The sequence below is a fragment of the Pleurodeles waltl genome, chromosome 5 (assembly GCF_031143425.1).
Source record: "Pleurodeles waltl isolate 20211129_DDA chromosome 5, aPleWal1.hap1.20221129, whole genome shotgun sequence".
Lineage (NCBI taxonomy): Eukaryota > Metazoa > Chordata > Amphibia > Caudata > Salamandridae > Pleurodeles > Pleurodeles waltl.
The window spans coordinates 728441897-728469380 of record NC_090444.1 but is presented as its reverse complement, the minus strand read 5'-3'; positions in this window follow the sequence as shown (position 1 = coordinate 728469380).

Genomic DNA, 27484 nt, shown 5'->3' with positions numbered 1-27484 from the left:
CCTGTTGTTTCGGAAACCCAGACGCAAGTACAGAGATTGGACTTGGAAGTAAAAACCTTACGGCAGTGAGCAGAGGACGCTGAGGGGAGATCTTGTTGCAATAATGTTCGGTTCCTGGGTTTCCCGGAAAGAGTGGAAGGGCCTAGCACAGAATTACTCTTGGAACAGTGACTCATCAACAAGGTGCTGAAGGGTGCAATACCGAAATATTTCTCTGTTGAGCGTGTGCACAGGATACCGGGCACACAGCCGGCTCCAGGATTGCCCCCTCATCCGCTAATAGCATGTTTTCTTAACTACAGGGATCGGGAAATAATATTGCAGCACTTTCAAAACCATGGCCCGGTTAGATATGAGGGTGCTTCCATAACGACCTACCCAGACTTCACGGCAGAGGTGCAACGTCAATGCTACTCATATATGAAAATCAAACAACACCTCCGTGAGCAGAACCTCAAGTATGCCCTGATGTTTCCTGCTAAACTCTGGGTGATTGCGGAGGACCGCACTCATATCTTTTCCACACCGGCTGATGCCTGGACATGGATGCATGCAAAGAGTATCGCCCAACTCTCGGAAGAAGACAGGGAACGTGGAGAGTGGCTTACCCCACCAGCTCGTAGGAGGTCCAAGAAGAGATTGAAAGCACAACTTACGAAAACACAGGCAGCTGCAGAGCGGGCGAGGGTGCTGAGAGATACGATGTTACACACTCAAAATTCTTTCATGCCACTCCAAAGTACATCACAGGCGCAAACAGACTCAGGCTCGGGCAGTTCTGAATCAACAATCACAGGTGTGATGAGTGGACCGGCAGTTACACCCCCGGACTGTGGATGACCTATAGCAATTGAACAGCTATTTCCTAAACTTGTGATCGCCTGAAGTGGTACTCTCGCTGTCTCTTGCAGCATCAGGCTGTGGGTTATATTCAATATGTTTTACTGGGTTACACAACATGCTCATGCAATTATCAAGCAGACACATCTTCCAAGATTGCGGAGCACGCTCACTCTTGGTGTTGGCCACTCGTCATGGCATGTACAAATGCATTGTTTCTTGTGCTATGGGGTCACATAGATCGTATACTATGCAGGAATATAATATCATATCTTGGAACGTGCGTGGGATGGGTATGTCTGGTAGGAGACTTCATATTTACACTTTTCTTAAGCACCAAAAGGTGCATTTTGCCATACTACAGGAGACACATCTGCTGAATAGCGTCTTGCAGCCCTGAGGAAACAGTGGCGGGGTCCGATATATGGCACGTCTTCTTCGGCATATGCAAGGGGGTAATGATGTGGATAGCGCCAGGGGTACCTTACGTGCCGCACATACAAAGGGTGGATGCGGGGGACGATATATAGTGCTGGAGGAACAGTTGGATGCCAAACCATAGTGGGGGTTTATGCCCCCAATAGTGCACTAGGTGAATTCTGCAAAATACTTACCCCTGCTCTGTTGACTGACCCTGTTGTGCCTACAATTTGGGGGGACGGACCTTAATTGTGTTCCTGATGTGCTACTGGACCGCTCATCCCCACCTTTGAAGAGAGTATTAAGCAGGTAAAATTCCAATTTGTTAACGACTTGGGCTAGGGATAATGGGGTGCACGACATGTGGTGCATGGGTCACACAACACATAGGGAGTATTCTTTTTATTCCTTGATACATGATATACACACCAGAATAGATTTGCTGTGGGGAACCCCTACTGTGTGTTCTATGATAACGAAATCGGGCTACCTTGCCAGGGCAGTTTCTGACCACTCCCCGCTGTTGTTGATTGTAAAGTGGGGAAGAATGCGCTCCGCCATACCCACCTGGTGCCTGCAGAGTGAGGCACTGCTAGATTACTACACAGGGCTATACCAAAGGCAATTAGTTTGCGATGCTCAGCGCTTGGAGTCATTCCTATGCAAGACGCCGCTCACAAAGTTATCTGCACTGAATATGGCGGCGCTTGAAGAACCCCTAAAACTAGAGGAAATAAGGCCCATATTTATACTTTTTGACACAAACCAGCACCGGCGCTGGTTTGCGTCAAAACATTTACCGCCTGCTAATGCCATTCCAACACGCCAGGCGGGCGCCTTATTTATGGATTGCCATTAGCTGGCACTGCGGGCTGGTTAGAGTAAAAAAAAAAATGACTCGAACCGGGCAGTGCAGGCGTAGGGAAGAATGGGGGTTGTGTGTCAAAAATAGGTGCAAGTCAGGTTAGAGTAAAAAATCATGGCTCTAACCAGACTTGCGCCATTTTTTTATGCACAACCCCCATTGAAATGACTCTCGTCTTAGGAAAGACAGGAGTCATGACCCCCTGCCCAATGGCCATGCCCAGGGGACTTCTGTCCCCTGGGCATGGTCATTGGGCACAGTGGTATGTGAGGTGGGCCCAAGTTAGGCCCCCCTATGCCACTTAAAAATAAATTACAAAATGTATTACCTCAACTTACCTGTACTTACCTGGGATGGGTCCCCCCTTCCATGGGTGTCCTTCAGGGGTGAGCGAGGGTGGCATGGGGTGTCCCTGGAGGCAGGGAAGGGCACCCGTGGACTGCTTCCATGGTCAGAGACCATGGAAATGAGCCCACAGGTCCCTTAATGCCTGCCCTCACCCAGACGTAAAAAAACGGCGCAAATCAGGCTGTGCGACATTTTTTAAGGCCCGCCCTCTCCTGTTCATCAAAATGACGCGAGAGTATAAATAAGGCACACATGCCTTAAAGTCATTTTTTGGGACGGGAACGCCTACCTTGCATGTAATTAACGCAAGGCGGTTTAATGCATCCAGAAAAGGACGCACACTGCTGAATTTTGATGTTCGCGGGGTCAGGCGTCAAAGTATAAATATGATGTTAGGTTTGCGACACATTTGTGTCAAAAACTTTGACGCAAATTCGGCGCAGACAGAGTATAAATATGCCCCTAAGTGTGGCCATAGCACAAATAGCCAGCAATAAAACTCCTGGCGTTTGATGGCCTGCCGATAGAATATTATGCCACCTATTTGCAGCAACTATCACGTCCTTTATTGTCCGTGTTTGAGGAGGCATGGACTAGAGGGTTGCTTCTGGCATCCCAAAGAGAGGCTTTGATTGTAGTACTCCCCAAACCTGGCCACAATCCCACGGACGTCAAATCATATAGACCACTGTCCCTCCTCAACCTAGACTGTAAAATTGTGGGCAAGATGTTAGCGAATGGACTCACCCCTGTAGTACATACCCTGATCCATGAAGATCAAAATGGCTTCATGCCACAGTGGAACACGTTCTTAAATATCCATAGATTACTAAGCATCATTGGCGACACCCCAACCGGGGCAAATGGAAACATGGCCGTGTCTCTAGATATAGAGAAGGCATTTGATACCTTAGGATGGGACTTTTTGTTTGCCACATTGCGACATATGGGATTTGGACAGGGTTTTGTGCGATGGGTGCAGACTCTTTATGCTGACCCCATTGCCAGGGTAAAAACAGGAGGAATAATATCTGCAAGTTTCTCCATTAGTAGAGGGACTAGGCAAGCGTGCCCACTCTCACCTCTATAGTTTGCCATTGAAATCGAGCCACTTGCTGTTCGGTTGCGCGCAAAGGTTGTGCAGGGGGGGATATGCAGGATTGGACATATCATATTATATCGCTATATGCGAATGATGCATTGATTTATTTGGACAATGGGAAGGCCACGTTGCTCAGAGTGATGTCCATACTGGATATATATAGAGCAATATCAGGACTACTGGTCAACTGGTCCAAGTCCTGCTTGTTCCCCCTGGTTGAACTTCCTCCGGCTGTGGGGGAGGCACTTCCCACGAGTCGACTGAAGTGGTGCTTGGATACCTTTAAATATTTGGGCATACAAATATATCATAAGGTTGATGACCTGAGGGATGGTAACCTGGGACACACGCTTTGCTCTTTGAAAGGCTCACTCCAGTTTTGGTGCTCGCTTCCTCTCCCCCCCCTTGGGCAGGATGGCAATAGCAAATATGTTGATTCTCCCAAGGCTTCTATATTACATTGCAGCACTACCTATAGTTGTTCCCAAGAGTTTCTTTCGTGACCTTCACAGACTATTGTTGGGACCCATTTGGGGGCGTGACAGGCCCCGAGTCACACTCACTACCTTGCAGTGACCATTGCGGGAGGGGGGCTGGGTGCACCTAATTTTGAATACTACTATGCTGCAGCACAACTGCAGTGGCCGTTATACTGGTTGAGCAGACCTGAATCTTCTGAGGCAGCATGAGTGCGAACACAGCTGGGAGGTATCCCCCTCTACACATGGCTAACTGAACATACACTGAAATCTATCATTGATAATTGTCTGCTGATGGCAGCACATGCCAGCTGGCGGAGATATATACAGGGGGGAAAATCCAATCCCCCAGTCTCGCCCCTCATCCTGCTAGGCCAGATACCAGGAGGTGTGCAGTTACTCAAAACTCACTTCATTACTCCATGGGTGGAAGCAGAGATAGAGACAGTGGGGGACTGTTTTGATGATGGTACTTTGATGAGTTTCGACATCATTAGGGACCTTGCATCGATGAGACTAGGACATTTTATGACATACCATGCTATATGTCACCTGATTAAAAAAACATGGGCCCAGGGGGACCAGGAGCCCATGACTTCCCCTACTCTGCACCTACTGTTATCAGAGAATGGTTCAAAAAAAGTAATTACTCATTTGTATAGCGCACTGACTAATGTGAAAGACGATCAACTTGAGGTAGCGAAACAGAGATGGAATTCAGTTCTTCCTGAGCCATTGGCCTCCGAGGTGTGGTCCTTGGCCCTCCAGCAGGTGCAAAGAGTGTCCCGTAACCCTAGGTTTCACTATACCCAATTACATTTTTTACACCAGACGTATTTGTCCCACACCGTATACAGCGCATGTACCCTGCATCAAATCCAGCATGTCCCTGATGCGAACTCCACACAGCCCACTTTTATCATAGGGTGTGGGACTGCACTCCACTACAAAGAGTTTGGCAGGACATAATAACAGACATTACTGACATCACGGACCACGTGTTTCCACAGGACCCAAAATCTTGTTTCCGGGAATACGCCCCAGGGCTAAACCACATATATATATTCATAAGTTTGCTGACCTGGTGTTCATTATGTACAAATGCTTAATTGCCATGAGATGGAAGGCGTCTAAACCACCGGAACTATCCAGCTGGTGCACCATGACACTAAGATGGGCACAGGTGGAAACACAGGTGTTGCGGTCCCTGTGGGACAAGGGGCAGGCACTCACAGGCTATGACACTTGGGAGGCTCTGGTGGCTAAGCTGGAGGCTAAGAATGATGAGTGACTTACTATATTATGGGCGGGACTCCCAAAAGGTTCTCAGTCGGTTATGTTTCCTGGGTTTTACAAGGGACACAAGGAATTTAGGTGGCTCTGTGTTGTTATTGTGCGTGCTCTGTTAATATTCAGCAAGGGACGGGTTAGGTTGAGTGGCCTAGCAATGGAGGGAGATATGGACAAAACTAATGTTCAGGCACATACCCTCGGGTAATACGATAAAGTGAAAAATAATTTGCCCAGCTGTTTAGGCCTTCACCTGACAGATGGGGATGTATAAGGACAGATCCACTGGAATCACCACTTGCATTATGCTGCGGAGACAAAGATAATAGGGGGGACATGGAACTGGTACAGCATAAACAGTGTGATGGGGGAATACAAGATACTGTAATGAAACATGTTGATATTGCTTGTCTGTACTGCTTGATGTCCAATGATAGAATTGAAGCGTGAAGTAATGAACAACTACTTTGTTTACCTTTGGAATGTGGTACACAGTAACCCAGTTTTTGTATTTGCAATTGATAATGTGTGTTGAAATGAATAAAACAGATTTTAAAAAAATCTGTGATGTGGATGTCCTTGCACTGAAACTTCAAGTCTGGGGTCCATTTGTTGTTAATTATGACAGCCCTATACCTGCTAAGGGCCACCCCGGGACCACAGATGGAAGCTGGAGCATATGACTTTGAGCACTGATTGGGTTGTTTAGCTACTTCCAGGAATCTCTTCTCAAGAAAGTCTCAGGGCCAAACAGTGTCCTCTCCATAGCTCCCTTCCTGCACATCCTGTCTAGCTCAGTGTGGATGTCGCTAGGCTCGGTGAGAAGGTACAGTGCTGCTGGATTGGTCTTGTAGCATGTCAGATTTACTACTACCCTAGGAGGATCCATTCTATTAGGTTGTATTTTGGCCCTAATTCTACATAAGTACAGATGGAGAAGTCAGTTGCTTTTCCATGGGCTCTACCTTGGGATGAGTAAATCCTATCTGTGGCTACTGCATGTGATATTAACAGACTTAACATGACTCAGCTGATGTCTTGGAGCGCACAGCAGAAATGTTCTGATACCACATGTTGTGTAAAAGAGTGCTGTGTAGTGGCTGTGGAATGCTAGTGTTAGATGTGGTGTAATTAAAGGTGACATGAGAAAGGACCCCACGCAAGTGCAGTGACATTTTTAAATAGACTCCATCAGACTAGACTGTTCCTTGGAAATGCATTTATGTGGTAGCACCCCAAGTAGACAGAGGATATATAAATGCATAGAAATACTTTACTTATGAAACATTGTAGGTCTTGAGATGATTCTGGCAGAGATGTCTGTGGGTGGGATGTCTGTGTCCTTCTGGATGGGAGATCCTTGGTTGGAAAACAGTTCAAAACGGTTGTGGGGGAAGGTATAGTTCAGGAGCCCATTGGGGGTACAGATGTGGAACGTCCTTGTGGTGGTTTGTGGCTTTTGATCCTGTTGGATTAGAAAGTTCTTTGGAACAGTTTGTGACTCTTGATTCTTCTAGGGGTACAGGTGTGGCCTCTGAGTAGGTGATGGTCTGCTGTAGAGGTGGTGCACTCAGCGGCTCAACTGCAAACCTGCTGGGCAAGAGCTAGGTTTGGTTGTTATGAAAGAAAGAACATTACACCATTGCATATCGTCAATTATTAATTCCTGAGCTTCCATGACTTTGGGAAGGCACCTGAATGTGGCCCTGCTCGGAATACCTGAAAAAATGGGTTATAGTTTAGAAACATTTTTATTTTTATGTGCCTTGACCAAGTGTACACCTGAATGGTATGCTTTACAGTGTGCCTCTTGTGCATGAGGGTAATTTTAACTTTTAACTGGTGCTCTGTTAATGTTACCAGCCCTCTATTGCTCTAGTGTGAGCATGAGCCCATCATCAGTGTTGGCAGTGTTTCTATCCTAAAAGTGTGTGGATGTAAAAGAGGAGATGTGTCGCGCTGAGCATTGGTTGGTGATCACAACATGCCCTTGCGTGTACCCTTCTAGTCCCGGCATGTGGTCAACGTGACCCTTCCAAATGTTGCCAGATGTCTTGGCTACATCCTTTTCTTGGGGCTTCCTTTGGGCTAGTTTTGGGCTTCTTTGTTTGGTTCTTGGGCATTTCCCTAGACCTCTGATCTTTACTATCGTGGAGTGTAGTGGGTCGGAGGGTTGTTCTGTGGCCCCTGTGTGCATCAGGTTTGTGCAGTTCGATATTGGAGTTGTCGCTCCCTTCAAATTGTGTGTGAGGCCTTGAGTGTTGTCTGATCACTAGGTCTGCTGCAGGGGCGAACACATTTCTGTGTTCTACTCTGCTCGGTGCTTTGATAGGTGTTTTTTTAACTCTGTTCCCTAGCACCCCCTCTCTCTCAGGCCATACCTTCTTGGGCCTATGGCTCCTAGCTGGTATTGGAAAGCTTGGGGGGAAAGGAGGAGGCAACGATATTGCTGCATGGAGAGTCATGAAGGTCAGGAGGGTTAATAAAACCTTCCTAAGCTGGAGGGTGGGGAGACCCTTTTCACAAGGGTAGAGGGATACATCCTCCCTATACTGAACAGTAGAGTATCCCTCAGGATAACAGTGTCTAAACCAAAATATAAGAAAACAATGGGGAAAATACCATGCCACACCCGTACTCCACACCTACGGATATGGGGAAAGGAAGAATTCCTTTGTCTTATATATAACAGTCTGATGTAAGACCAGGAATTCATTGAAATTTGGCTGGATTATGGGAAAAGATTGGGATGGCTGGCTGTCCTGACAAACCCCCCCTTTTCACTATCTCAACACCATGCAGTGCTCCTCAATCTGTTGGAACTCATGCATGCACTGTGAGGGCTATGTGGTGTCCTGACTGTACTGGAAGCTTGGCTCCTGATACTGGAGGACAGCTTAATTTGAGAACCAAAAAGGGAGATCCCCATTTGGCTGGGGACCACTGGGAGCACTATTGCTTCTGGGAGTTAAAGATACTTCGGTCCCAGGTGGGGGCCAGAGAATGAGGACCTTTTGACTTTGTTATAGGAACCTGTCCCAATTTGTTTGTGGGTGCATGCTTTTTTAAGCACTGGTTTGGGAACTGTTCTGCCCCCATTCATCAGGCTGCCACCCCGGGGTGTTGCCAATCGACCTCACCCTGTGGGATCAGCAGCAGAGTGGGGCCTAGGCTCCAACCTGCACCATGAATGGTGACATCTAATGGTCACGCCTTAAAGGCTATGCATTCCACCTTAAAGTGACTGCACACTGGGAAGCCGTCAAGAGGCATGCCAGACAGTTTCCCCAAGGCCCTCCCCATAGGTTTGGGTTTATCAAGGTACTGGCGATGAAAGAGGCGAAGGAGACGGGGACGTGCACACAACATGCAGGCTACCAAGTGTGATCCTCAGGTCTATAGCCTTTCAAGGGGATTAAATAAAACAGCCTGTGCTGTATACTTTTAGAGTCAAGGATGGACTCTACTTCAAAATTCTGGTTTATTATCAACCATAACAACTGTTTTTTTTTTAGAGAGCACTGTTCCAGGAGAAACTGGTTTTAATTAAGACACATGAAAAAAGGGATGCACTTGTAATTGTGGAGGCAAGTCCATTTTCATGGCGAGATCATTAATCCTCTTGACAATAAAATGAGGGCCTATGTACCATGGTTGAAATTTTCGTGGGCCCTTCAAATTGAGATGTTGCGTGGATAGCCATACTTGATCATCAACCTGATATTCAAGGCATGCTCTTTGATGTTCATCTGCATTCTATTTATACTTCAGCTTAGTTTGATCCAAATTGGTTTGTGCTGTTTGTTGAATAACCTTTATGTGATCTACATAGTCATGAACTGCTGGGATCTCAACAGTACAGGTATTTGAAGGCAACAGAAAACGGGGATGCAGACCATAATTACATTGAAATGGGGTAACCTTGGTAGAACTGTGTTATGTATTATTGTAAGCAAATTCTGTGGTCCAAAAGAACGTATTCCTCTCTGCAGGATCACTCAGTACTTGGTACTTGATGTATTGTTCTAGACATTGATTGACCTTTTCTGTCTTACTGTCTGTTTGTGGGTGGTAACCAGTGGACAGGTGGACTTCTATATCTAAGATCCCACACAAGGCTTTCCAAAACTTTCATATAAATTGAGGACTTGATCGGACACAATTATGGAAGGCAGACTATGCAAACGTACTATGATTGTAGGAAGATGTCTACAAGTGTTTGGGAAGAGGGCAAGCCTGGCAATAGTATGAAATGAGCTATTTTAGAAAACATGTCTACTGTGACAAGGATTGCAGTATTCCCACGATCAGTTTTGGGAAGTTCTACTATGAAATCTAAGCAGATCGTATGCCATGGGTGTAGAAGAGTGGATGAAGGGTGTAACAGACCAGCCGGTGCTTGATGTAGGTTTTTATTCTGGGCACAAACAGTACACCTTTGTATAAACAGTTTTGTATCAGACACAAGTGTGGGCTACCAAAAATGATGCCTATCCAATTCTAGCATTTTCTTTTCTCCTGGATGCATTGCCAGAATATGGTTGTGAAACCAGTAAAATGCCTGTTGCTTTAAGACTGCAATGGGACATAATACATATTGTTTATAACTTTGATATCTTGTTTAAGTAGGAGTTCTTGTGCTTCGTTGCTTTGCTGTGCTGCAGCTACATCTACCAAAAAGGATTTTTCAGATATCACAGCCCCTACGTTGCAATCAGAGGGTATGATTAGAGGGATTTCGATTTCTTGTTCTTCTACCTCATGCCCTAAACATGACAGTGCTCTGCTTTCCCATGCTGTCTGCCAGCTTGAAATTGGATTACAAAATCCGAGGCAGTAAAAAATTGGGTCCAGCATAACTATCTCATAGATGGGGCCTTAGGAGATTTCAGGAATTTAAGATTTTGATGATCAGTAATAACAATGACAATATAGAAGGCGCCCATCAAAAAATGCCACAATTCCTGAATTCCTCAAAGGCATTCTTGATGGCCAGAAGCTTTCTGTCACCAACAGTATATTTTACTTCAGCTGGGCTAAATTTGTGAGAAAAATAGACTACTAGATGGAATACCCCTGTCTCCCTGTTTCTCTATGATAGCCAGCCCCAACTGCTACCTTGGACGCATCGGCCTCCTCCATAAATGATTGTGACGTGTCAGGATGTTGCAAAATAGGGGCATTCATGAAAGCCTTTTTCAGTTGTTGGAAAGCCTTTTCTGCTTCCTCTGTCCATTTAAACACACCTCTTTTTTTAATAACTTAGTTATGAAGGATACCATGGTGGAAAATTATCTAGAAATTGACAATAAAAGTTGGCAAAGCCTAGAAAGCTTTGTACTTCTTGCACTGTTTTAGGCAATTTACATTGCCTAAAAGCAATGACTTCGGCAGGTCCATACTAACCTCTTGTGATGAGAGAACATACCTCAAAAAGGACACTTCAGAAGAATGACTCTCGCATTTTTCCAATTTAACAAACAGCTTATTATCTCGTAAATGTTGCAATACAGCTCTGACATGTTTCTCATGTTCTTTCATGGATAGGAAGTATATTAAGATGTCATAAAGCTAAGCCACCACACACGCATCCACAAAATCCTGCAACACTTCATTTATGAAAAGCTGGAAAGCAGCTGGAGCATTGCATAAAGCAAACAGCATCACCAGCTATTCATACAATCTGAAATTAGTATGAAATGCTGTTTTCCACTCTTTTCCCTCCTCACTCTCACTAGATGATAGGCCCCTCTCAGATCTGATTGGGTAAAAACCTGGTCATCTTTTACTTGATCTGTTAAACTGGAAATGAGAGGCAGAGGATTGAGGTTCTTCATAGTGACATCATTGAGAGCTCTGTAGCCAATAAAAGCACATAACTCACCCCCTTTTTTAGTTATGAAGCGTAAAGAGGGAGAGGCTTGGGAACATGATGGCCTGATAACTCCTATCTTTAGCATTTCATCTAGGTATTCTCTAAGATGGATGTTTTCTTTTTCTGTTAGTGCATATATTCTATTACATGGTATGCGGGCCCCAGGTATCAGATCGATTTCACAATCATATGGGCGATGTGCCAAAGGGTAGCTGCTCTTTGTTTATCTAAGACATCTGCTAGATCTTGATAGCATAGAGGGATCTGGGAACTCGCTACATCTAGGGTTAATGCTACCATATTGTCTGGACCTAACCTAGAATATTGGTAGAAACAATGTTCTCTGTAATAGGAAGAACAAAAGGTAAGTCCATGACTTTTCCAATCTCTGTTTGGATCATGGGTCTCTAACTATAGTATTCCCAAAATAGCCTGAAACTGCAGAGCTTGTATCAAATGAAACTTTGTTTTCTCTGTATGGGTTCCCTGAATGTCTAGCCTCAAGGCAGTGGGTGCATGTGTTAAGGGACCTAACTTCAGGGCACTCCCATCTACGGTTTTGACTTTGTCAGCCTGATCTTTCTGTTCACATGGAAAACCATACAATGAAGCAAGGCCCTGGTCCATGAAGATTCCTGTGGCTCCTGAGTCAACCAGTAATTGGAAACCAACCTAACCCCCATCCCAAGACAAGTGAGCTGTTACATTCAAATAATGGTATTGTTAAATACAAGATGTTTGCACTAAAGTTCTTGAGGCTAGATCATTCTGTACACCCAAAAAGCCTGCCTCACTGGGTTCCAGGTGCCCCAGTTTCCCACATAAAAATTGATCTTTGTTTCCTCAATGCAAAGTTTAAATGACCTCTGCTTTTGTTTTTCGTCCTCACTGAACGGTCCTCTCACACTCCCTACCTGCACAGACTCTGGTCCGTCAGTTTTATCTGGGTCAGATTTTATTTTCTTAAATACCACTATCTTAGGTTCAGGTCATGTTCAGCCAAGCGACGGTCCAGTTTCACTACTAAATCTATTAGCTCACTACAGTTGTCTGGAGGGTCAACCACTTAGGCCAGCAAATCTTTTAAGTAATCACACAACCCTTTATAAAACAAGGAACTTTTACTCTCCAGCCACCCAGACTCTGCCACTGACCGATTGAACGTGATATATATGTCAATAAATCTTTGTTGCTTTGTCTTAGATTCAATAGTTCAGTGTCCACAGACTGAATGAATATGTGATGATCACACAACGTTTTCAGCTCAGGCCTAATGGCTGGATAATTATATAACAATGTATCATCACTCGCTATTATTGGTATCGTCCATGTTGCAGCTGTACCCCCCAAACAGGACAAGATAAAGGCTGCCTTAGATTGATCAATAGGAAAACAAGCTGATTTCCAAATAAAATGTAACTGTCATTGATTTATGAAGGTTGTAAATTTTGTGGCTTAAATTACAAATGCTCCAGCACCCTGACTGGATCCAGCTACACCATACTGCATCACATTCCATCTTGAATCAGTAGGAGCTATATTGGCTGCCCCTTTTAAGGCATCAACTCTCTGTGATAGTGCTAATGTCTCTTTTTGCAAATTGATGATTATGTGAGCAAGATGGGCCAGTTAGATATCATGTGTCTCCATTTCACTTGAGTGAAAATTCCACGTGGGCTCATCATTCTGTCAGACCTATGAGTAATTACCTTTTCACAGGAGTGAAAGGTATACAAAGTAGTTCCCTCCTACCTTGGGAATCGAGCACACCACAACTATGATCAAGCCTGACCCACCGGGACGAAGGGTCATAGAAAATTCCATCTCTTCGAGAACAATCACTATTCGTTTGGATCCGGATCCGTGCCTCCAGTGTCTCGCTCTTCATCCATCCCCTTTCCCCCGGTACTTTCCGGTGCTGATCTTGCCCATTTAAGTGGGAGGCACGCAATTTCTAGGAGGAATTGGGACATAAACAACTTGGTCAAAATTGTGTCTCCATGGGACAAACAGGTTAGGTCTTGTCAATTACACACCTAAAGGTTAATTCTTGAATTCCTGTTCAGACGATTACTGATTCAACCGCAGTCCTAATGAAAATATGTATCATAAAGTCATTAATACTTTTATAAACCTAAATTAGAGCTCATCTCCTAATAGTAATGTTTCGCTCATCTCCTAATAGTAATGTTTCACAGTTCATCACCTTAAACACAAAGGGACTGATTTTAGAAAAGTTACGCTGTGTCCAGTGCAGCACCGCTTTCCTTGAGTCCTTTAGTGCCACCTACCACAACCCTGAGTTAAAATATGGTGCACCATGGTGGAGGGGATGGAGGCAATAGGGTCAGAATTCCTGACACTATTGCTGTACTCTTCAGTAGTGCCAAAATGTTGGTGCTACTCCTGCAGAGTAAATAGGGGTCCTTTGTATTTAATGGCATGCCCCCTTTCAACACCTGCTGTGAGCAGGCATTAATAGTGCCCGCAAAATGGCAAAAGGAAATCTCTTAGATTTCCTTGCACCATTTTTTCAGCCCCCCCTAATGGGGGAACGCCTCTCTTGAATACGTTATGCCTGACACAGGCATAATGTGGCGCAAGGTTTTACAAAGTGGTGCAATGCATGCACTGCGCCACTTTGTAAATATGGTGCGTGTAAAAAGCCATTTTAGCGCTGCCTTAGCATCACAAAAATGACACTATGGCAGCAAATTTTTGTTTCCAAATTCATCAAACATTAGAAATAATTATATGTCTCTTATTTCATGTAGAAAAAAAACAACGGTTGTAATCACCACCTTCTTATATTCATAACATTGTACAAGTTCATCCAGCATTTTTGAAATAATAGTCTCTTTTGCTTGTAGGAAACAACAGTGATTAGAATCACCCCTTCCTTCAAACAAAAGGGCATATATACAAGCCGCATAGCGCCACCTGAGCATTACATTTGTGATGCTCCAGTGGCGCTGTGCAATGCGCATATTTACAAGGTGGAGCTAAGCCACTTTTTGTGGCTTGACACCTCCTTGTAAATTTGCAGCAAAGGGGCGTGCAATGGTTGTTGCTGTGGGCGTTCCACCGCAACACCAATAGCTTTTGACGCTGCCCCAGATTTCCAAGAATCTGTGGCAGCGCCAAAAACTAACGTCACCCCAGGGGTGGCGTTGAATTATTGTTTATGTGCAGGAAGGGACCGCCTTCATGCTCATAAAAAATCAATCCCTTCACCGCAGACACCCTTGCACTTTAGTGCAAGGATGCCTGCATTGGCACTGGCAGCTAACTTTAGCGCAGGCACAGGGGGGAACGCAGGGGGGTGCCATATTCTTGTAAATACGCACATCCCTGCATTTCAAAACTGCCGCATTTCAAAACTGCCACATCTCTGCTGATTTGCACCAGCTTGTTGTAAATCTGGTCCAATGTCCATTAGATAAGTATACTTATACTTTGCTTAGCTTGTTTCAGTTTTACCAGCATGTAGAGATTGCCGCTTTTGGTAACTCTGTTTTCTGTTTGTTTCACCATGAAGACCAGAAGGCACAGGAGGACGTACCCACCAGGATCCCAAAGGAGATAAAAGACGCCGAGAGCTCGGGCCAAGGACAGGAGAAAGGATGTTGATAAAAACACCAGATGACGCTAGCACAGAAGTCCAGCAGGTGAGTACTGTGGGAGGGAACTTGCCATGGTACAGCACGCAGCCTTACATGCTCCCCCTTAAAGGGACCGCACTCCGGAAATTCACCAAGAGGCGTGCCCAACAGGCTTGACCTTGCAGATGGGAATTTTGTGGGGTATGGCCCCAGCTCATTGACTTCTGCTTGTGATGTGCCTTTAGTCGACATCTGTCAGCCGTGTGTCCCATTCTGTGGCAATAATAGCATTGTATGAGATTTGGCTGCTGCCAAACCACCCCGGTTTCTGTCATTATAGCTATATTGGACCCCTCTGGGGTTTTGAGATGGAGCTCCCTTCAAGATTGGTGCCATTTGCATACTTGCTGCCAGTGTGGCCCCATCGAGGGTGGTCTTCCTCAGCATATGTTGGACCAACTTAGCAGTGTCCCTCTGAGCCTGCTCCTTTTTTTCCTTATCCTTTTACTTTTTCCTTGAGTGAAAATGCAATATGTGCTATTGTATCTCCCATCAGGGTTTGGTGTCTAGCCCTACTACGCTGTCTAAACCACTTTGTCTTTCAGTGGGCAGCCCCTTCTTGAGGATATTACAAAAGAAGATGACCTGAGGGCCTGTATCAGTTCCTGGTTGCCCTGTCTCCTGTCCTCACCGCTCATTCATCCTATCTAGAAAATTTGTTATGGTCTCCCCAGGTTTCATGGTTTCAGCCATGAACTCTCCTACATTCCAGCATGAAGGAAACATTTTCCTCAGGGCCATCCATATTTGGTGCCTGTATGAACTGAATGCGTGCCAGTCATGCTCCGTGTTAGTTAGCATGATTCCTGGGATGCAGGCTTGGGTGAATGTAGGAGGCTGGCCTGGTTTGTAGTGGGTACCTTGAGTATTGTCACGGGCCAACCGTCACGGCGCCGACCCAGCAGTACCCCAGGGGCACCATCGCATCCGGCCTGCCTGACCCGGATGTGATACCAGCATCATCCAATCCGGCAACACATCCGGGTGACGGTGGGGTTTGTAGACCCCTCCTCGACGAGACCCGGATGGCAGCAGCAGCACCAGCAGGAAGTCCTCGGGAAGCGGCACAGAAGGAGGTACGTGGTGTACACTGAAAAATGGTCAGACGTTCCATCCGAATCAGCACCGTCAACGCAGACTCCAGGCCCCGCGAGCGGAACACGACGACGGCGGTTTCTTCCCTGATCCAGAGACAGGAGGACCAGCAGGCGCCAAAAACAGACAACCGGCCACACTCTGGGGAGAGCGTGGCCTTGGCAGGTACGGTCCTACAGAGGACACGGTTCTAACCTATTGGCAGAACTAGGGAAGCGGCCAGGCCGGTTGGTGACATAACGTTAGTGTATCCTTATTGATATTGGTTGTTTTTTTCGTTTTTTTTGTTTATGTACCTTCTTCGGTTGAAGCATGCTAATAGGTTTTTTTTCTGCAGAAGTAGCATTGTACAACGATATCTCCCCAAGACATACAAGACAAAAAGGAGAAACAAGACAGAAGGATGTCAGATCTTATTAGTTGTTTGCATTCCAAGGGATAAAAGAAAAAATCCAAGACGGCTTAGTTTTTTTTGTTTCGTATTTGATTGACACTGAGAACAGCAACGGCTAGAAAAGTGGGTAAGAGAAAATACTCCAGAAAGGAATAGAGATAGAGAAAAGAGAAAACCTCTGAACATTAGAAGATAGCAGAGACAAAAAGAAGATAAGAAAAGATAGACAGAGAATGAAAGCAGAATCAGAAGAAAAGAACAGTAGACAGTAAAAGAGGTCAGAGCCAGGGAAAACAGTTTTAAAGAAACAAAAAGAAACTTACCGAGCCACCAACAGTTGTTTTTTTTTCTTCTTCTCATGTGCCTCCTGAGACCCCACCTGGAAGGAAGAAACAAAAGAAGATGAACACCCCATGAACCCAGAAGGCAGAATAAAGAAAATAACTCATATCCAAAACCACAAAGAAACGAACAAAACCATAAACTATGCAGCATTAGTACTAATTAATAAAGACAAATTAACAGCAACCTGTTGGTTGCGAGTCTTCCTTACGGGATCCTCTGTCACAGGTACTTACACCTTATACCAGGTCCAGTTATCCCTTATTAGTGAAGTAGTAGTGTTCTAGCAGCTTAGGCTGATAGAGGTAGCTATAGCAGAGCAGCTTAGGCTGAACTAGGAGACATGCAAAGCTCAATCTCTACTTATAGTTACTCAGTACTTATAAACAAGTAAAGAAAATACTCAGTGTTAGCAGAACTAAAGATATTTATTTGGGTGAACCAGTACCAAAAATATCTTACAGACAATACTCCTTCTGGAGGTAAGTATTATACACAATATATACACTAGACACCAAAATTAGACAAGTAAATAGTCATAGAACAATGCAAACAGTAGGAAATCCTATAGAAGGCAATGGGAGAAAATAGGTCTAGGGGCAACACCAACCATTTAGAAAGAAAGTGGAATGTGAATCACGAATCCCCCCCTAGGCAAGTGTAGTGTGTGCAGAATCACTGGGAGAGAAAGAATACCATAAAGTTAAGTAAATTACCCCACCCCAGAGCCCAGAAAAGAAGGAGTATAGTACTGTAAGATTCCTTAGGACACACTACACCTTGTTTTGAGGATTTTGCAGCAGCCAACCAAGTCTGCAAAGAACAACTGCTGGACTATTGGACCTGAAGACCTGCAAAGGAAGGCGGCCAAGTCCAGAAGTGGAAAGAAGTTCCAGGAAGGACAGGAGCCCTTGCCAACCCAGAAGAGGGTGCAAAAGAAGAGTCCCTGGTTAGTCAAAGACTGCAGAAATGCACCCTAGGAAGATGCCAGTGGGTTACTGCATGATGCAAAAGATGTCCCACCCACTTGAACATGGTACAAGGTTTGTCTCTGACATTCATAGAAAAACACACATCCTTCTGTAGGGACATTTTCTCAGAACATCAGCTGTTTTCTTATAAAAACACTTCCCTGTCCCTTACACGTTAGAGGGAGATTCCAGCCACAGTACCGCGACTGTATGCTGGTTGCTGAACGCTTTGCTACAGCTGCTTATGCAGAATTCAGGCCTTTGCTCAGGTATGGGGGATGATGTCTTCCCAGGGGAACCTGAAGGGCATAATTAAAGCTTAACACGCTGTGCTCTAATAAAGCCTAGGTAGGAATTAGTCTATGGACTCTAGTGACAATATGGTAGCGTTATTTCTATTCTTTACTCTCCTTGTAACAATTTTAATCTTGCCATGCTGTAGTGACCTGGTTATTGCAGCCCATGCTTTGCTATCTAAAATGCAATTGCTTCATTAAAATCCTATTGAAACATATACTGCCTCTGTTTGTCATTCTGTATGTGAGACTAACGTAACTGAGAGAAACGGATGAGACCTGAGTGACCACGGTTTCCCTGAGAAATCAATTATGTCATGCGCTCAGCTCCCCAATCATCCCTGCCCTTGGGTGGAGATGAGGCACTGCTAGTTAGAAGGAGCAAAACCCGGATTGGGGCGACAGGTGTCACCTGTAGTGGGTCAGACTCCACACCGCAGGCGATTCTGCCACTCAAAATCCAGTTGTCTCATTATAATAATGAGAGCCTACGCAACATGGCGCCCCCAACGTTTGGTCAGGCTCTAATTTTTGGGTCTTCCTGAGTATCTCTGTCTCACTATATACAAATACACCTCAGTACTATATACAGAGACGTCCTCAGCTAAGTAGGGAACACCTATGTGATGCTGGAGGTTGTTCAAGCTTGAACTCTAAAAGGAAAATCCCCACTTGGTGTGCTTATCTCTGAACAAATTTACCATATAATATGGTGAATCCTCAGCAGGTAGCAATTACAGTCAATTTGAGACAACCCCTGACTGCACACTTATTGGCAAATGGCCTAACGGCCCAGGGGGGTCTAGTCACATTTGTGGTGGATGCACATGCAGCTCATAGAACAGAACTTTTCTATTCTTGGGTCGCATTTCTAGCAGTTGATGGGAACACGAACACATTTCATCACTACATACCTGCAAACGTACCTGGACGATATATTGCATATGCATATTTGGAAATACCTTTCTCGTATCAAGAACATAATAATTGGCTTGATGACTCCCTACCCCACATGATATTACCAGTTAGGTTACGTCCTCTAAGTAATGATAGTCCTACCTTGCCTTTATTGGCCACTTGTACACCGCGGCCTGCAGTAGCAAACCTAGCGGTAGCAGAAGTCCATCTCTTATATACTGAGCTGACGGCGATATACAGACGATTAGTACAGGTTGTAATGCAAACATTAAATACAAACCCAGCACATGCTGCTCCAGCGCAACCACATGCAGTGACATCAGGCATTAACCCTGGAACTGTACATTTGATCATGGGTAAAGTACCCGCCAAACAAGAAGAAATTCAGTTTTGGCTAGCTCAAAAACAAATGCACTGGAAGCAGAATTTCCCCATACGGGACCTCAGGATAAACATAAAATACTAACAATGTGCTTGCCATTTAGGATAGTTTCTACAACAGATAACTGTAATACATGGCGCACGGTATTTGCTGCGCTCTATACTACAGCACACGGCACAGCAACACTTGCCAATTTACCGGAAGTGTTAAAACGCGCCAATCTCGTTCCTTTCAGGACTCGTGGGAAAAACGCAGTGAGAGAGGTGGGCAGTCAGAGTGAAGAACAGAGTACGTGAAACTGAGACAGTAATCACAATGCTCAACAGAGGTTTCTGTTAAAAAGGAAGAGAAACCTCCCCAACAAACACCCCAATTGAAAAAGAAAAAAATGGCAGCAGTTGCGGTTCCACATGCCACTCAAGAAGAGGGCTCTCTTGAAGAACAAGAAGTGGGCACTAGCACTATTAGACAGCACGCAGAGGTCACAATAGTTTGGCAGAATCTTCTAGAGCATCTGGAGGTGAAAGCAACTGATGACTTTCTACAAGTAGAATCTGCGGACTACGTGTCTCCACGCCTAATAGGGAGTATAAGTAACGCTACAGTTAGAAGGAGACATTGAACGCACAATAGACGCAATCTTTTGGGATCGCGTAGGAAATATATATAATATTTTGTTGGCCGAACAAGGCTGGCCACCTCAATTTGTCCGTACCTGCCCATGTGGGTAAGATGTTATTAAACCTTCTTTCTCACCTCTTGTTCCCGAAGAGCTTGCAGAATCCTACGCCATCGATTGGGCATTGGCGCAGGCACCCACGTTATATCACAATCACGTAGGATGGGACAAAGATTCCTCCTACCACGTAATTCCTATTAAAAATCAATCCCAAACTCAACCCCAGTATCCAATAAATCATGACGCTAAAGTAATTGTGAGGGAAATCCACACACAACTGGAGTACCAGGGCGTAATTGAGCCCTGTGTCTCACCAATAAATAATCCTTTACTCCCAGTAGCTATACCAGACCATTCGTACAGAATAGTCTTAGACTACAGACATTTAAACAGTCATACATGTACATATGCTATACAAAACTCACATAGCACAGCACTTCTGAACAACATAGTGCGTAGGAAACACAAAACAACAGTGGATATTTCCAATGGTTTCTTCTGCCAAAATATAGCACCCAAGAGTAGAGACTTAACAAGTTTCAGTGCACTGGGCTCACAGAAAAATTCAGTTGTTTACCCCAGCGGTATAAGAACAGTCCAGGACTGTTCGCGGCTTGTGCAACTTCAATCTTGCACGACATTGACCCTGAAGTATTGCCCTAGGTAGATGATATCCATCTCACGGATGATGAATTACTACAACATTTAAGATGGGTAGCCCACATTGTTGTAGGATTTGCCGAGTTCGGCCACAAATTAAATAAATAAAAAAAAAAAATAGCCATCATTAGTGTCCTGTTTCTGGGATGTGAGCTATTGAGTGAAGGTAAGAGCCTAGCGCCACAATTCTTGGGAAAATGCGCACAATTTCAACCTCCAAATACCATTAAAAAACTCAAATCTCTATTGGGTTTCCTAAATTTTGTCAGAACTTACATTTCTGACTATGCATCACTCATAAAACCTTAATATGACTTAATACGTCCTGATTTTTCAAGTAAATTTTGGACAGTCTAACACACACGCATTCTCAGACACCAGCAAACAGACCTGCTTGCAGTACAACATTTACACACAAGGGACAACAAAACACATTTGGTCATCAGAGTAATTGCTGGTGCCATAGGTTTCACACATGTAACTTTCAGTGATGGCGAGACTGTCCCGATTGCATACAAATCACATTTGTACTCAGCAGGAGAACAACGCTTTGCTCCCACTGATAAAATTCTCACTGCTGTACAGATGGCTGTCATTAAAGAAAGACCTCTAGCCCAGGGCAAACGCATTACTGTTGTCTCTCCAATTCCAGCCCTTGAGGCTGTTGCTAAAGCCAGCGCTCCTAACGCTAAAGCATTACATCCACACTGGATTCAATGGGGAACGTCTTTGACAGTCACTGATGTAGACTACATTTTTTACCCAAAATTACAAACTCAAAATTTTTTGCAATATGAACTAGAATACCCAGTTCCTGCAAACACACTGTCTATTGATCAGTATCAAAGAGTCATGTACACCGATGGCACAGCACAGCCTGCAATTGGCACAAAGCATCAATACTCCGCTGTTTGAGCATTCGTAAGTGGCTATATGTAGGATAATACATTTTTTCCCAACATACATGCACATAAACCCTAGGGGATTGCACAGCACAGCTAGCACAGCTAAAGGCTCTGGTGATGGCACTGGAACATACGGATCCTGCACAGCTAACACTGATTGTTTGTGATTCGTACTATTGTGTCCAGTCCTTCATTAAATACCTGCATTTCTGGCACCAGAATGGGTTCAGAGATTCTAAAAGCAACACCATTAAACACAGACTCCTGTGGGGGAAAGTAGCGGATCTGAAGGATACACTACCAAATGTCCATGTTGTACATATATTTGGACACCAGCACTTTGGAATACATGTTGCTGGGAATACACTGGCTGAGGAAGCCGCAAAGTCAGCAGTCGCAATGGCCACTGTTGCTGCAGTAACCCGCTTAGGTGCAAAACCGGACGAAGACATATGTGCAGCCGTGAAAGCTACGGCTGATGGTACGCCCTATCCAAAAGCATTTCCTGCTAAATATTCCTACTGAATGGGAGGCTGCCTGAATGCTGAGGTTAAGATTCCAGGCGTAGGGGTTTGAGATATTCCCAACAAAGATATAAGACCAGAGTTGATTAAAGCAGCGCATGAGAAGGTAGCATCTGCCCATGCTGGTGTGGGGGCTACTATATCATTGTTACAAGCCCGCTATTGGTGGCCAGGCCTATACAAAGAGGCCAAGCAGTATGTCCTTTGTTGTGGCATCTGCCAACAAATTAAAGTTTCCACTGCTAAGCACCCACCGCAGACACCCCTCCTAATTTCCAACAAACCTTTACAATGTGTGTACTTGGACCATTGCGGTCCCCTAACACCGGACAGTCATACAAATATATCTTAGTCGCTGTTGACTCCTGCTCCAGATGTCTATAGGTGTGGCCACAATGCTCGGCTGATGCTCGGACTGTTATTAAAGATTTGCGAGTCTTTATCAGTGCATATGTAGTTGCGGCTTTCCACTCAGACAAGTGCCCTGCTTTCGCCTCAAGGGCATTCAGGGACACCATGGCTTCATTGGGGGTCCAACTCCAGTACTCTTCTCCATTTCATCCCGAGGGAAATAGTGTCATGGAGAAATTAAACCGTAAAGCAAACCTTAACAGCCAGAGTCTTACGTACGGGTTGTAGTTGGCTTACTCTCCGGTATGGAGTCCAGTGAGCGCTTAACAATCTGCCTAGAAGGTCCCTGAGGCGGGTCGTACTTCCTCCCAGTGCCTGTTCGGAACTCAAATGTATGTTCCAGATCTTGATGGTCCTGGCGTGAAGGCGGCAGAAACACCCTTTGACATAAATTAACCTGTTATTGTCTTACAGGAATTACAACAGTTCTGTGATGACAACACTTCTACCAGTGCTGCCTCCACAGGAATTAAGGATGTACCTGTAACGCCTACAGGCTGGATTCCTAAAGTTGGGGATCTAGTACATGAAAAGGTTGCTGTGAAAAAAAGAGTTTGGTCCTTCTTATTGTGTACCAGTCCCAGTCTTGGGAATACACTGTACCTGAACTGTCATTCTACCACCGTTGGCAGGTCCTAAAGAAAACCGCTTTGTGTCTATTGACAATGTCAAGTTACACCATGTGGCTGATCCTGCACAGCTGACCAAAAGGAACAGCCGGTAGCTCCCAAATCTCTCTCAGTCTGGTCAAGAAGTTCCTCTACAAGTTTTGAGCAGCAACACTGACACCTCTCCGAGCTTGGGGAGGGTGGAAAATGATCTTGCATTGGTTCCACTGACATTAAACAATACAGAAATAACTGATCGATTTGACACAACTTCAACACAGACGGATGGCGTCATTTATTCTGAGCCCCCATGGGAAACACCCACTCCACCTACAAATATGACTCCAGTTTTTGCACAAACTGCTTCTGGATACTTTGCTTTTATCAACGACAACGTTTTGGACTCATTCGCCTCTTTGACACCTGAACTGTCAAAAACACGTAAGCTGATAAATTGGCTTAAAACAACTTACTTTATTCTTCCAGATCTATCTGTGGCTTTCCTTGACTGTACTGGCTTTCCTGCTTTGGATTGGGTTTGTTATAACATTCTTTTTGTTAATACATGGTCATTTTCTTCCTGAAAAACAAACCATTGAACTGGTGGATGAGATTCTACTCACAAGGTCCGCAAAGAATTGTCTTTTGTGAACATTTCTGCCTTACCAATTCCTGATGGGATTGTTTGGAATAAAGTAATATTTGATGTATATGGCCCCACAGAGGTAATTCAAATACCAGATGTGTTTAAACTTTCAATATAATAATACCCAGAGTTGTTTCGGATGATTGGGATTTGAAAACAGTTGATTCTAGGATGACTGAATTGCAGTACTACACTGTATTAGAAAACGAAGATATTTATCAATCTAAACAGAATTATGGTGATATGTTTTGCTATAATTATTATGGGCACCATTTCATCCACAGAGCAAGTACCCCAAAGTCATTTTTTAACAACACACAACGGGAACATTGTCCAACTCCACCTCAAGGGAGTTCTAAAACATACTCTGAAAAGTTTACATATTTTTCTGGGCAATGTGTTAGCAAATGCTGATTCATAACATTTTATTTTACCACCGATAGAAAATGTACGCATATTATTTACAAATAAGAAATTTATTTATTCGGATTCCTTTGTATCCCGGTTGACTATAGAAGGCTATGAATATTGGCTGAAGTCGACTGACTTCAAAAGTGTGTGGGGAACTAGACATTGGCAAATACGGCGGAAGGAAGCTTTATTTAGAGCATGCCTGATACCTGTTCAAATGTTATTTTAAATGAAACTGTACAACAAACAAGTTGTTTAGGCTTAGCAAAGATTAAGGAATGGAACACGCCCAGTATTCCTGCCCCTGTAAAATTTCATAAATGGCAAAAATATATAAATGCTACTGAAGATCAGCTCGATGACTGGGTCCAAAATGGCACATTTAATGCTTCACTGTCACGTCCTGGCGGGTGGTTATTGTGGCCAATAGATACCAATGGGTGTCATAAACATTTTATAAACTCCACAGGGGTTTTAGAACCAGTAGGCCGGAGCCTCGCTACATATCGTCCAAACATATGGGTATAGTAACAACATACATTGTAGGAAAACTATGCCAGCAATGGTGAAAGATTTGCTCACTAGATGCGGTTAGAGAACACCTCAGTCTCTTGTCTAATAATACTGACTTACAGGACTTTCTGTTGGGCCCCAGAAAACAACGCAGAAAGCGCCTCTTATATGAAGTATATAATGAAATTTGGAAGCTTTCCCAACAAGAAGCTGCTGCCCAGTTAAGGCAAACAGACCAAGAAAACTTACAGAAGGCATTAGCTGTTGTAGATAATGGGATTAATACCCTGTCCAACTGGATATACACCTTAAATAACATCGTCTCTTCTGCTAATGACATCATACAAACAGATATGTCTTCCTTACACCATGGACAGAGTCAACTAAGGTCCACTATGCAGTTGGGTTGGACACTTCAAACATTGACGGCGGGTCGCGTTCCCTGGTAACATGTCAGCGCAAGGGAAATATTTTCTACTTTTAATTTAACGTGACAACAACAACTAATGGCTAAGAAAGAAGCAACTTATGTCATGCTAAACATTGAAAAGATAGAAAAGTTGCCTTTCACTGTTGTTGAAATACCATCTGCTGAGTGGCTAATACACGGGGTCATTAATCTGCCTATTTTCACGCTACAATTCACGTCCTGTTTAAAACACATTGGTATGAAAGGCTGGGAGATAGTTACATTCATGAGGTGTGGGAGCTGCCCTTCTCGTACAAATGCCTCAGTGGCATGAAAGAAGTCTTTCTTGGCGGCAGTGAATACAAGACTTCTGTCAGCCATTCGATGGTTTCTAAACAGCTGTCATTGCATGGGGCGTGTAACACGTCTGCAGCAAATTTGGCTTGTTATCTGAAGGGAGTTTCAGTCCCCTTGATTAAACCTACGTTCCAGGTGCTTTGAAATGGCAGCTATGTTCTCCTCAATGATAAAGACTGTTGTTGTATGCGAGCCGGAATAGTTTATGTTGTTTTGGTCCCTAAGATTGTTACATGCTGGAGGAACGTACCTTTTTCATCCCACTAGAATAAAAGAGGTAGCTGACATTTGGCCCCATATTGCTACTTCTAATGTGAATTTTGACAAGTTGAGCAGTCTCAAGGCTTTACTGTTTCAAAAACACGTGGCTCTCACATCTGCACACGAGACCTACGCACTTCATGTGGCAAGGTCGTCAGCAGAGATACAGTCCCTTTTAAGTACCAAATTTCCGAGACACTTTAGTGAACTTGTGGGGCAAATATTTGATGCGTCTAGTACTACTGCAATCAAAAATTTCTTTAAGGTTGTTGGTTCTGGTTTCATTCACACCTTCCCCTCCATATTCAGTTTAATGCCATCAGCCATCCACTCAATATTCTCCAGTGTTTTCGGGGGATTTCAAATATCTTTGGCTATAATAGTTGGCATTTTGCTGTTGCTACTTTTCATGTGCAATGGCTGTCCCGCCGCAACAAGGAGGAATGAAAGCGCTTCCATCAGCGCAGCTGTATCGTGAACGCATGATGCAGTACTTTGGAGCAACACTTCTGCAGGAATTGGAGTGTGACTGGTCTCTGTCATGTAGACCAGTTTTGCATTGTGTGCAGTCTGTGTTTCGGTGCTTTTGGTGCTCTTTTGAACATGCAATGGAAATTTGTCTTTCTACGCAGCACTTGCTTTCACTGGACACTGATCTGTTGATGTTCTCAGTGAGGGTTCATTACCGGACATGCGCATTGAGGGTGCGTTTGCTACGGGAAGCTGTTATGAGTTGCCCTTCCTGGAGGATGAGGTTCTTAACTCATTATTGGGCACACCATGGAACGCTGCTGCCTTGGCTGAGGCTCAGGCTGTGGAACACGACTGCTCCTTGGTCCTTTTTGGCAATGCCTTTCCAACCTTAACACTTGCCGAAGTGGAAGATTTCCTGTCCTCCATTGTCCGGAATTCAATTGGCAATTTTCAAAATGACTTTGACTCTTGATTCGGCCCTTTTTTATGCCACATGTTAACATTTTAAATTGTCCTTTTATATATGGTCATGTGTCCTTTTAACTTGTCATTGTTGACATTTTCTACAGATATATCATAGGTTGAGTTTTAGTAGCTTTTACATAGATTTAGGCTTTGAACCACCTTCAACCGACAAGAGGAGTGTGTTGTGTAGCCATTTTAGTTATAATTCCATGCACGGTATTTTAGCATACTAGGCCTGCCGCTGTGCACTTTAACCTAGATATATTTTATTCAGCTTTATTTAATTATTCTTACAATAGCAACTTTTGCGGTCTTGTTTTATTTCTTTCTATCTAGCTGCTTTTGCCTAGGCAGCACTACGTTCTTAAACAAGACATTCTTGCTCACTCTGTGCTTCTTTCAAGGCTGCAGTAAGATAGGTTGTCGGTGAACGTGGTACAAGTTTTGTCTCTAACAGTCATAGAAAAACACACATCCTTACATAGGGACATTTTCTCATTTTCTCAGAACATCAGCTGTTTTATTATAAAAACACTTCCCCGTCCCTTACACGTTAGAGGGAGATTCCAGCCAGAGAACCACAACTGTATGCTGATTGCTGAACACTTTGCTAATACTGCTTATGCAGACTTCAGGCCTTTGCTCAGATAGGGGGGAAGATGTCTTCCTAGAGGAACCTGAAGGGCAGAATTAGAGCTTAACACGCTGTGCTCTATTATAGCCTAGGTAGGAATTAGTCTATTGACTTTAGTGACAATATGGTAGCGTTATTTCTATGCCTTACTCTCCTTGTCACAATTTTAATCTTGTCATGCTGTATCGTCCTGGTTATTGCAGCCAATGCTTTCCTATCTAAGATGCAGGCGCTTCATTAAAATCTTG